Below are 14,135 nucleotides of genomic sequence, written 5' to 3'. Positions count from 1 at the left end.
ATCTATCTACCTGTAAATGAGCATAAAGAAGAGTCTCTGTGGGTGGGTGGCTTTGTTTTTTATACAAATCTACCAAATATAACCAATCATAATTTAAATCATTTTAACCTGGAATTCGAAAATTCAATTGTTTTTTGTGCTTCTTATATTGAACATTTGAATAACGTGGGATAAACGACATTATGATATTTAACTTATGTGATCATCTTAGATTCTTAGAATCTTCTTGGCAGTAAAAACTGGCATTATTAATATGTATTGATACTAAGAATTTTCTGTTTTTGGGGTGTGCATAGATCGGAAATATTTCATACACCCTAATGACTAAGGCAGGGCCTGCCCTGAGCCAGACGGCGCCTGGCGCTAGAAAAAACCTCAAGGGCGCTGTGTTAGGTACTATCAGCACCTTGGCTCCTCGGCACCTTAACAAATTAACGCCTGGCGCTTAAACATACGCCAGGGGTGTTTAAACATACCTTTTAATTGAATTAATAATGTCACCAGATTCGTACAATTATGATGCTGTCACCTCTCCGCAAAATTGCAAGGTTTTATAAATTGCATCTCTTTTCGAATTTCAGAGGAAAGTTAAAAAGTGGAATTAACTCATTCATTTAATTTTATTTTATTGGTTATTCCGATATTGGTGAAATTTTGACACTCGACGTTCAAAATAAGAGGAAATTTACTGTCTACAACTAATTTTTAAAAAACTCTGCGTAAAGCCCGGGCAACGCCGGGGTCTTCAGCAAGTAATAAATGAATAAGACTCACTTTTGTATTATTACTGCAAATGGCTCCGGAACATCTTTTGTGATCACCTTTTAACTATCATGTATGGTTGATTGAACTCACCTGAAAAAAAGAGAAAAATGGATTGTTAATAATTTGTATTAAAATTGGAAATATGCTATAAAAAAACATTTAAACTTTTGAGTTACAAACATTGACTTGTTTATTTTATCGGTGAAAAAGTTCGTTGCAAAAGTTCATGCCCAATGTCATAATAGTCCGATTTTCAAGTCATCGTACTAGAGGGTAAGGCTCTCGACTAGCACGCTGGAGGTCGGGGGTTCGAATCCCGGCATGCGCAAGTAAATTTTATTTGATTAAATTGTATCGCCCTGGTGTAAGACCACAATTCAGAATCGAAACGTTACTTGAAATGGCTTTGAACGTGTTTGGCGACTAGATCTGAATAGCCAGGTATTTCCCCACCTTCCTCTTCCCACATCTTCCCCTTTCACATTACCTTCATCCTCACAACATACTCCAATTGGGGATTTCATAGTTCAGACGGTTGGGAGCAGTTGGGACTCTTGTCCGGTTTCACATTATTTTATTATTTTAATAGAGAGAAAAAACAACATATGTCTAAATATAAGTAGCTCTCCTGGAGAAATTACATACGATAGATACATAATTTTTTAAACAAATATATAATCTTGTAAGACGATACAACATACAAAAAACAATTTTGCAAAAAACAAGTAAGTTATTGCGAAAATATTGTCAGCCGACGGATGATTAGCATTTTACTTCTGGCATTCCAAGGTTTACACCTAGTTGCTCTTAGTATTTTAATGTATTTGTTAAAATAATTAAGGGGAGCCGATAACATTATTGCAGACTTTATACAGGGTCTTTGAAAGCCGATACAGCTGTTACAAATAAAACATCACACGAAAACTGTTAAATCACACGAGGATCACACGTTTTACAGTTTTTTTCTTCAAACACTGTTCAAAGAAAACTATCTATAGCATAGGTTACGAAAAGGATCAGAAGGGGATTCAAATGGGAAAGAGGCTAAAGAATTCTACTTCCCTAGTGTTTGCACTCGCACCCTTCGGCCTGAAATCCGTCGGTTCTTTGCACGATCGTATAGCCCTATGTCTAACGGCGTGAGATCAAACGGATAGTAAAAATAAAACTAGAATTCTTTCTATCTTTGCCCACAACCTTAAAAAATAATGTAGATCCTCGACAAAGTGAACTAGAATACATTTATTTATTTTATTTTAGGGAATTCAACAGTTAAAACAAGGTTTTTTATTTTTATTAAACAAGACAGTAAAAGAAAACATAAATTGAAGAATTCGCCTGCATCCTAACTATTTCTCACAGACGAACCATAACAGTTGTTCAAAATAATAATAATAAGCCATTAAGCCAAGTATTTTTTACCTAAATTTAAGAGAAAAAAAGATAAACATATTTAAGGATGTAAATATGTACATATGTAAAGATGTACATATGTAAAGATGTATATATGTAACTTTACATCTGTGAAGGTGTACATATGTAAAGATGTACATATGTAAAGATGTACATGTGTAAATATGTACATATGTACACATGTACATATGGTTAATTTATACATGTGCAATTTACTTATAAAAGTACTAAAAAATAAAATAAATTCTTAATAATATCGGAACACGTGTCCATGCACCTGCTTTGTCTTGATAATATATAATGACGAAATGCGAAAATATTATGATTTTTAAGAACACGTGTTCTGAATTCGTGATAATACATTCATCGTCCGAACTTTTATTCAAACAATTTAAGGTCAGAAAATTAAGTGCATTATACTTATACCATGCAACATTACAAATTTATAAAAACAATATTCAAAATAAAATTGTACCCTTTAAAAAAAACAGAAATCTTAGACAAACGTCAATACTTCCTACTCCTAAATGTAAAAAGACAAAAGGACAGTTCAACCATGAATATCTTGGAGTTAAATTTTTTAACTCATTACCAGAAAAAATTAGAAACATGAATATAATATAAATATAAACGAATTCAAAAGCCACCTTAAAAAGTATTCCGAACAGTTGAACTTAATCATATCAAATATAAACCAATATAACAACACCCCATACACACAAGCCCTGCTTATTTATGGGGGTACATCAAATACTTATATTATGTAATTAATAACTATTTTATATTGTGTAATGTAATTCGTGTATCTTTTTTTTACTAATAAAAAAAAATCTCTTAATACAAGTTTAATAGGAAACCTATCAATTCATTCATTAAGGGCCTGCGATCGCGTTATTAACCGGATTACGAATAATTTTAAGAGATTCTTAATAAATTAACAACATTTTATTTTTTTATTTATTATTTTGTGTGGGAGTCGCAAAGTTTTTTGTAAACTAGCAACAACAGTTTACTTTCAAATCGGTATAGATCACTTCAACGGATTATTAGTTCAGTGACTATACATGTATAATAGGTGACCGGATAAATCATCACATCTTTAAAAAGTTATATAAAGTCATGGAAAGTGATGAAACAAAAACTTTATTAACTGGGTTAAGTAGGTTAGGTTAGGTTAAAATTTTATTTTTTTTCATCGTTTCTAATGACTTTATATCACTTTTTAAAAGTGTGTTGAATTGTCACTGTGTTGAGTTATCATGGAACCGTATAATATTATTTAAATTAACACATATTGTGATCCGAACGTAAAAAAAAGATGAACCCTAAACTGAAAGAAAAATATGGCTTTCGTGTGCTATAAACATAAACCACAATATTTTTACCAAAAGCTTAAAAAATACTTTCCGAATGCGGCATAATAAAAACGAATGCGAGAACCATAACAGAAATACCTCAAACATACCCGTTCATAAAGTAACCAGAATATTTCCAACGAAAAGAAATACACAAATAAACAAGTTGGATATCACCAACCACAGATAGAGATTGCAAGCCGAATTATCCGGATTTCTAAAATATCCGGATTTTTAAAAAAATTACAGTGGGATCAGAATTCGGATTTGAATATATAATTTGAATACAAATGAATAGTTTTTTTTTTAATTATGATACATCTTTTTTATTACTTCTGTTTAAAATCAGTTGAGTTCAGTGGAGGACTGAACGCAGTTGGCGCTAGCAAAAAATTGTCCAAAGAAGCGAAGGTAGCAGTCCACAATGGAGTGCTGGTACCTACCCTGATGTATGGAAGTGAGGCATGGAACTGGCAAAGAAAGGATAAAAGTAGATTGAATGCTGTTGAAATGAGATCCGTGAGGCGTATGTGTGGTAAAACCATGTATGATCGTGTGAGGAATGTGGATATTCGCAAAGAGTGCAAGGCTGATGTAAGCGTAATGAGTAAGATCAAGAAAGGGGCGCTTAGATGGTTTGGGCATGTAGAGCGAATGAGCGAAGATAGGAGTGTAAGGAGAATATACGATGCAAATGTGAATGGTAGCAAAAGTCGGGGACGCCCGAGGAAGACATGGCACGACCAAGTGAATCAGATACTTGAGTCGGGCCATGTCAAGAGTCAGAACAATAGAAGAGTATGTATGAGACTATGTATGAATGTGAATGAGGCAAGGAGTGTGTGCCAAGACCGAGTTGTTTGGCGGTCCGTCCTCTCTGCCTACCCCTGCGGGGAAACGGCGCGATGGTTAGTTAGTTACAATCAGTTATTTTTTTGGTTTGACTGAGGATTCAACCTTCCTCCGAAGGGAATGCAGTCAATCACGCTAATAACTGAGCCAAATCCATATTGGATAGTACCGACATTTATTTAGTATATTTACAGCTGTAACGTCATCTAATTTCATAGAAATGCGTATTGATTGAGGATTGAGCCTTCCTACCCAGGAACTGGAGTCGACAACTCTATCAATCGCGAAATGCGGATAGGATAGGGTGGGACCGACGTTTATTTCGTATATCTGAAGAAATGTCATTCGATTTCAGAAAAATGCGTGATTGCCAATTGATAGAATACATTGTCATCGACAACGAGTCTGCCGAGTTTCTGCTCACTTCCAATATTTGCATTCATTTTTTCACGAAATTAAAATCTATTCAAATAGAAGTATTTAAAAACATATATATTTAATATGAAGACATTTTAACAAAATAAATAAAATAATAAGGTAATTAACCCAATAACCAAGTTTTCACAACATGCGCAAATGTAAGATTTAGTTTAAAAAAAAACGTGTAGGTACTAATGTTATAGCAACTAAAATACATTAAACATTAGTAAGAAAAGGAACACGAATAGACTTATATGATAAAACAACATAATGCACTTTAATGGGTGTTGAATATGTATGTACACACACACACCCTTACGATTGGAAATTGGAAATTGAAAAAATTGGAAATTGGATGAGAAAGATTTATTTTTGTTGATCAAGGCGATGCACTACGTGGTAAAGCAAAATCATGTGTTTTTGGTTTGAATATTTGGTCGCCTAGAAATGTTTCAGATGCTTTAATTAAATACTGCGAGTAGAATACATCTTGGCCTTTGAAATAATCGAGTATTTTTAAGATAAGTCTTTTTATAAGCCCAGAAAAAAATATGTATAAGGCCTATGAGAACTGCTTTAAAGTTCAAAATCTCCTACTTACGAACCCATTTTCGGTTATGGTTTTATTGTATAATGTGGCGAATTAAGTTATTTATAAAATGATCGAAAAACATTTAAATATTTGTGCCTGAACATCCACAAAATAAAATAAAAGGCACTTTTTGGCCATGTTTTTTTCTTGCATAAATCAAAACAGGCGGATGGTGTTAAGCGGGAATTTAAGCCTTATCGCCATCTACGTAAGATGTGTTATTATTGATAGCGGCTCGATTCAAAATATTACACGACGTACTGCATCGCCTTAAAAGAAAAGATACATTTAGTACCTAGTTAGTTTGACATATTTTCCAAAACTAGACATTCGAATTGAAGAAGACGAGACAAGATGAAGAGATGAAGAAACTTGTTAATTTGAATGTCTTCTCTTTTCGAACTGTTTCAAACTGTGTTTAAATAGAAGGATTTATAAAAAAAAATCAGGAAATCATAAAATCCGGATTTCTCAAAGCAGTTTCGGATTTGCCATCCCTACCGCAGCAGATCATAAGCCGCCCATAAATAAATCGCAGAGAAGAAAACCCGCACAGGCTATATATCACGGATATAAATGTTTTTGGACATATCGAGGACCTTAGAGTCGCGTGGCCTATATCCTTCGGCTATAATATGGAGGACGTCTTTCGCAGAAATAAAACCTATTACGATTTGTCTGGCGCACATGTAACCCTTTCAATCTAGGGCGAACAAACAAACTAAGAAACAAGGCATGTGTTTTCATACAGGATTTGGTGGCCGAATGTGCCATATCGAAACGTTGGATTCCTAATACCGAGCCCTGTTGATAACGGATCAGGAATATATACAATATGTCCATGTTTCACCGTATTCCTTTGACAGCATCCCAGTACCTACCCTTAATGAATTTCAACAAGGTTGTCGGGTTTTTGACCATGTCTCCTGGCTCCCAAGGTATCTGAACAATATTCCCATCAAATCAGGACATAGCCATAATCATTGTTGAATCACTATAATTATACTCCGTCCATTAAGTATACACAATATGAACAGAAACAAAAATATAATAATTTAAAATTAAACAATAACTTTGTAAACATCCTATAAGTGATGTTTACAAAGTTATTGTTTAATTTTAAATTATAATGTCACATCACCAAGTAACCGCTTCATATGAAGAAAAAAAAATAATAATGCGTTATATCAACATAAAAGTTAACAATAGTGACATAAATGACATAAATTAAGAGATTATTATTAATGTCTCTTGATACCTTAAAGGTTTACGTAGAAGACATCAAGGGACGTGTTGTTAAGCGGCACCATTTCCCGTGTCATGCTATACTGAGCCAAAACATCTGTTCTGCCTTGAGTTATGCCTAGCAGATCGTTGTGGCGCACCTGGCAGTAGCTGTTTGGTACCTTAGAGCATTACTGTAGGTATGGACTATCTATGCTATATATAGAGAAGGCTCGTCCACCCCTCGCGGTTCTGCGCTGCGTTTAGAGCCAAGGACACCGACAAACCGAGCGCCAGTGATAATTGGTCACTCCAGCGCATTGGTGACCTTCTTCTGCTTCTCCAGCTTTCCACTTTACCAGTGATCATTGAGTTTTTTTTTCCAATTTGGAGTCCAAAGTATCTTCTGCGTTGTAGGCAGACAGTTGAAAGCCTATTGTGGATGCGTCGCTCTTCCAGAAAGGACGCATCTGTACGTCTGGCTATACATAGAATCCTGAGAATTTTTCTCCAGCATCACATTTCTAGATCATGTATCCACTTCTTTTCGCTGGCTTTAAGTGTCCATGTTTCCACAATACTTTTCAAAATATCAAATATTTATTATATGTAAGGAGATAAAAGAATCTACGCAATTAAGAAGCAACGGCCTAGATTGCTGACGCAACGAGATAAAAAAATACTTCCCAGACTACTGATGCAAAGAAACATTATGACTGTTAGTACGAGTATGAAGGTTTTTTTTTCTATGACGATTTAAAATTTGTCATTTTCGATTTGGGGTTCAATGTTCCTTTTTATTCGAGAATATAGCGGCGTTGACTTCACGCCGGGCAATGTTGGTGACAGCCGTCTTACCAACCAGTGGCGTTTTCTACGCCAAAGTGACGTTGTAGCCAATTGGAACCATTTAGGAATGTGTTTTTGAAATCAATGATTATGAATAAAAATAAAGATACCCCAGTTCAACTCCTACATATTATGCACATTAAATATGGTTTAACGTGACAGGCCGAAAGCCCTATAACCAGCTCAGGTAGTGGTGCAATTTCGTTGCATAATACACTTGATGGTAAGAATCGCCACATCATACAGTGTGATATTTGATAAAGCTTGATTTAATTTGAGATCAACATTGCATTGCGGGAAGGACTCCGGGGACGAAGGTGTTGAGCTTTACTTGAGCCCCGGACAATACGGAACAGGAACGATGAAATTATACAAACTATGAAAGAGGAAATGAAGAGGATAAGTTATACAATATGTCAAGTTTGTGGAAATAAACTATGCAAACTTGTTTATAACTTTGGGAGTGGCGTAGCTAACATGGAGAAATTTGCATGGAAGGACAAATAACTTGTAACACTTATAACTTATATCACGTGTGAACATATTGAGGAGCGTTTTCACAAATGAAACGTCATTTTTTTTCGTGGGATTTCGTTAAGCGAATAATCACTCGGGGTCAATATTTTATGACATTATTTAACCCCTCCAGCGTTTTGGGGTCATATATGACCGGGCGTCCATATTTTATAAGTATTTTTATAGAATCTTAAAAATAGCCATATAATATAATAAAAACGTATCGTCTTCTATTACAAATAAAGCAGGTAAATATATTGATTATTGAAAAATCAAATAGCCATTTCCTAGACACCTACACAGAAAATGAGAATGAAAATAAAATTTTAAAAAACTAACTATTTAACTAACTAACCATCACGCCGTTCCGCAGGGGTAGGCAGAGATGACGGACCGCCAAACAAATCGGTCTTGGCACACACTCTTGCCTCATTCACATTCACATATACTCTCCGAATATTATTCCGACTCTTGACATTGCCCGACTTAAGTATTTGATTCACTTGATCGTGTCATGTCTTCTTCGGGCGTCCCCGACTTCTGCTACCAAACATTCCTAATATGTAAAAAGAAACGGTTTATATAACTAAACTTGTGTGACAAGATGTTGAAATGTATTTTAAATTAATTTTTTACAAAGACTCCACACGGGAGGGATGTTACCTAATGCAATTGATACATAAATTAGTTTTTTAGAACACTAAATTAATGTAAGTTCTGCTAGTAAATTAATTTACGCGTGACAGCAGTTTCGCCTTTTGAACTAGGCACCGTCAAACTTAAGCTAAAAACGTACAGTCTGCTGATTTACACGGTTTTCATTACTGGCACACCTGTGTTTGTAAATGTACTTTTAGTAATGCTAATGTATTGTGGTTTTCCTGAAATATAATACGTGCCTTGAAATAATCTAGCAAAATTCCTAAAATTACATTCCCAAACATACGAGAAGGTATATTAAAAGTGAAAAACATGTTATTTGATGAGGTAACCGAAAGGCGAAATAGTTGTCATGCGAAACAGTAATAAGTAATAACATAGCAGAATTTGAAAATTTGTAAATTTTTAATATTATGATGTTTACAAAATATACATAAATCACCGAAGAGAAAATTGTGATCATTAATTTATACAGATTAAAAAAGAGACCTTTTGATTCCCAGACAGAAATGAAATTGATTTTTGAAGAATTTCGATATTTGAGTACGTGCGACCAATTTCATGAATAAAATATAAAACATTTGGATGTTAACTATGTACATATATTTAACCCCATTTTTTAATTTATTAGAGGAAAAAAGTACATGTAAGTAATAAGGTTTACAATTTACAATGACATATTTAATACTAATCTTCCAGAGAAGCATTCGCTTGTGGTTGGAAGAGGAGTGTACATTATGTTATTGTAGATATACATATAGAATCAAGAGAAGTAGGAAAAAAAATATTGTAAGTAAAATGTAATACTAGTAGCTATAATATATAAATAAAAACATGATGTTATTAGTTTCTGGGATAAAGACAATTATTATTATTTTTTTATTAATATGTATACTATGTATATTTGGAGAAGAAGTTGCTTCTTAAGTAGAATATTTACTTTTTTTGCTTTTTGTTTTTGGGGTGTCATGCCGTGTTGCGCTAATTCTTTCTTTAGCCAACGTTTCGGACAGCATTGCAGTGTCCATCATCAGGGCAGAAGTGTTATTTATCACATTTGTTATTTATTTATCAGATGTGTCAAAATAACACATCTGCCCTGATGATGGACACTGCAATGCTGTCCGAAACGTTGGCCAAAGAAGGAGTTAGCGCAACACGGCATAACACCCCAAAAACAAATAACAAAAATACTTTTGGCCGTGAAAATCTTAAATCATTTTAGAATATTTACTATCCATTTTTTTGATAATTTATCTTTAAAATGTGTTTTCAAAATGCTCAAAGCTTGGCTTTTGTCGTTTATGATTCCGATTTCCTCAGGGAGTTGATTGAAAAAGGTTCTTCCTTGGTATGTATAGTAATTTTGTGCAAAGGAAGTGTTTAATTATTATTATTATTGTCCGTTATATTTCTTAGACGCTCTCAGAACTGTGTATTTTCGCTTTGCTATAAAATCAAAATAAATGCAAAATTTCTATTTATATTTAAAAACTGAACACTGTTATAGAAATATGAAATGTAATTCTCTCCAATATGCATTTAGTAAACTTAACGAATGACAAATGGAAAATATCTGAATAAATATTATTGTATTTTGTGCATGTCCTTCTGAAAAATGAATGTTATGTGTAGTTAGTTTTTTAGAGTGGGATATGGAATAGTTTGAAATTAATAAAATACTTCGTTTTTACCACTTTTATTGTTTATTACCAACATGTTTCATGAGCAACGCTCACTTCTTCAGGGTTTTTAATAATACTTAAAGAAAAAAGACTTGAAAAAACCCTGAAGAAGTGAGCGTCGCTCATGAAACATGTTGGTAATAAACAATAAAAGTGGTAAAAACGAAGTATTTTATTAATTTCAATTAAAATGGTGCCACAAAATAAGTTCGCTGTGTTAGAAGATGGAATAGTTTGTTTGACCGTGTGTTTCGAACTAGACAGTGGAAATGAACATTTTTCAGAAGGTAGTCGTTGTCAACAGCGTTGTGGATAATTTTGAATAAAAAAAAATTGGTCGGATATATCTCTTCTATCTTCTAATGTTGATAGTTTGTGGAATGCTAATGAATTTTTTAAATGTTGGGGTGGTTGATACGGGGGTAGTTTTGGTCATCGCCTTAGATCCTCCTCGGCTGTACCGTCAGAGAATTATACCGAAAATTCTTTTGTAGCTGAATACAACATTGAATAATTTATGACGCAGGCTTCTGGCCCGTAATGCCGTATCGTAAATTAGAGCTGGATAAATGCGAAATGCGAGAGGAGAAGAGAAGTGGGCGGAGGTGGCGAAAGAAAGGAACGGCCAACTAGAAGATGAAGAAAGTGTAATGAAAGAAGAAGCATTGAGAATTAATCGATTGCAATATTTATCATTTTGTGAGGAAACCACCCTAATAACTAGAATAAAAGGGGTGTGGTCGTGCTAATACTCTCAGTACGAACGTTCGGAAACGAAACGTTGTTGCTTGAAATGGTTTTAGCCATGTTTGGGAGCAGATCTAACTATGCACGTAGATCCTACCTTTACATTTCCTATATCTTCCCCACACATTTAAGTCTATCACATACCACAATTATTGGGAATGAATGAAAAAAGGTTTCCTGGTAAACTTTTATTTGTTCATAAAAATCCAGATATTATCGCATTTTGTCATTATATTTTATCATGTTTCGATATATTAGGAATTTAATGAAAGTTTATCGGAAAACGGTCTGCAATCTCGTTTATAACCGGATAACCATTATTTTAAGAGATTCTTGATAAATTAGCAATAATCATTTTTCTTCGTGTTTTCAACTAACTAATCAGTTGACAGAGAGGTCGGACACCCAAACAACTCGGTCTTGGCACACACTCCTTGCCACATTCATACATCGTCTCATACATACTGTTATTGTTCCGACTCTTGACATGGTCCGACTGAAGTATCCAGTTCACTTGATCGTGCCATGTCTTCCTCGGGCCTCCCCAACTTCTTCTATCATTCACAATCGCGTCATATATTCTCCTTACACTCCTTTCATCGTTAATTGGGAAAAAATAAACAAGCTCAAGCCAAGCGAAACGTAGTAAATCTGATTAAATTAGTGGTTGAACACAAAAAATATAAATAAATTAGTGGTTGAAAACAAATAATATAAATAAATTTGTGGTTGAAAACGAATAATTTTAATAAATTAGTGGTTGAAAACAAATAATATAAATAAATTAGTGGTTGAAAACAAATAATATAAATAAAGTAGTGGTTGAAAACAAATAACATAAATAAATTAGTGGTTTAAAACCAATAATATAAATAAATTAGTGGTTGAAAACAAATAATTTAAATAAATTAGTGGATGTTTGTTTCATTTAATAATAATGTGTCAAACCACACAGTGATTGTTTTACACGAAAAAGAGCTGTGGGCGTGTCAGTGTGGTCGAATTTTTTTTTCCTAACTTGTGTTTATATCAAAAGATCTTACAATATAAATGGGCGATCAATTTTCATTCAGAGTAGACCGCACTTCTAGGAATTGCAGCTTTAGTGCCTAGAAATCCTCTCCAGAGCACCCACTCTGTTTTGCACTAAACTTATAATGGTTTTATAACTACATAATATCTAGTTTGAAAACAAATTAACAAACTAAGCTCCCCAGATTTCTATTCTAACCTTACCCGCTATGCCATGGATGCAAGAACATTGTTGCAAATTTCCAGAACCAATTTCGTTGTGGTGATATTAAAAAGCGTCGATAAACGATCGGATTGCCAATATGCAGTTCCAGCAATAAGGACATCAACTTTGCAAACTAATTTATACTAGATGGATGTCTAAAAAGTTCGCTTTATGAGTTCGTCGATTGAAGTTGTCTCCTGCAATGCAATTTCTTCATACAAATTGATTAGAGCACGCACTAACATTTTTGGAAAATACCGTAAAGATATACGCTGTCGAAATGTTTATATTATGTGCGACCTTCGAAAAGAGTGTGACGTCACGGTAGTAACTGCAGTACTGTCAATTGAATTAATTTATCAATTGCACTGCGGTCAATTTGAAAGCTCGCAATCTCTTCATTTTTTGAGACAACGTAAACTAATGTAACTATCGTTTATAACTTTTTAAATATAAGCAATACATTTTCATCAAAATACAAACAAAAAGATAGAAAACAACCTCATTGTGTTACGTGTTGCCTTCGGCGAGATTAAAGAAACTCAGTTGTAATAAGTTGGTTGTTAGAATATTTTTTAGTATTTCTTGTAACATTGTCAGGTTATGAATAATCTGACAATATTTAAATTACTCATACTATCATCACTGTAGCGGAAAATTTTACTTGTGCAATGATGGAGAACTTAGCCAGCATATGATTAAACCCAGGACGCATGGGTGGGAATCCAAAAATTTGGACTAATCGTCGTTGAGATCTCCGTTGTAACTTCTATTCTAATATGCCTCATTTACGAGAAACACTAAAAATAAGTATGTGATTTAAACGTACTCGTAAGTGAAATATGATTTAAGATTTTCACGGCCAAAAGTATTTTTGTTATTTGTTTTTGGGGTGTTATGCCGTGTTGCGCTAACTCCTTCTTGAGCCAACGTTTCGGACAGCATTAAGGTGTCCATCACACTGATATTATTGCAGTGATGGACACTGCAATCCTGTCCGAAACGTTGGCTAAAGAAGGAGTTAGCGCATCTATTTTTCATCTCAATTATTTGTACCTATATTTTGTTAACTCGTATATTTTTGTATATTTTTTTATATAACCTATATTTATCATAAAAAATATAAGATCTGTATAATTTATTATCTGTAAAAGCCCTATGGGCGTTTAAATAAATAAATAAAATAAAATAAAAAAAACACGGCATAACACCCCAAAAACAAATAACAAAAAGTACTCGTAAGTGGTTTATCTACTAAGGCAAAAGAATTCTTAAATAGTAACCCTAAAGAAAATGCTAATAATTTGAGTAAAATAACTTTAAGTTCAGTCATTTTAAACTTGCAGTAAAGCTCATCAAACAGGTGGTTTCGTACCCCTATACTGGTCGCAAACTGCAGGGGAGTAAGGGAAGGTGTTGGGGGGTAGTCAGAGATAGGTAGGTCGGGGGTGGAAGCATAAAGTCGTATCAGAAAGAATGATGACGATTTAAGATCCTTCCGGGATTTATGTCCGGACTTATCTCGCACCGGGTGGGGTTGGGGGGGGAGGCGAGAGCAATAAAACAACACGGCACTTGTGAAATGCGGAAGGATCATCTCACAATGGCGAGAGGAAATGATAATAATACCGCTCCGTAATAAATGCGATTCTGTGGATCAGTCACACAAAAGTGCGGACACCTCTTTAGAAAGCGTGGTTCTATGGATCAGTCACATAAAAATACAACTCTAAGAAGAAAATATTCCTATGGATAAGTAGCACAGCTTAGGACATATTAACTCTTAAACCCTACCTGGGGTACTGCAGTACCCCCCTGGT

Source organism: Hesperophylax consimilis, chromosome 29 (genome assembly GCF_061612785.1).
Source record: "Hesperophylax consimilis isolate HC1 chromosome 29, BYU_Hcon_1.0, whole genome shotgun sequence".
Lineage (NCBI taxonomy): Eukaryota > Metazoa > Arthropoda > Insecta > Trichoptera > Limnephilidae > Hesperophylax > Hesperophylax consimilis.
The sequence above is the reverse complement of the archived record's forward strand: the minus strand, read 5'-3'. Positions refer to the sequence as shown.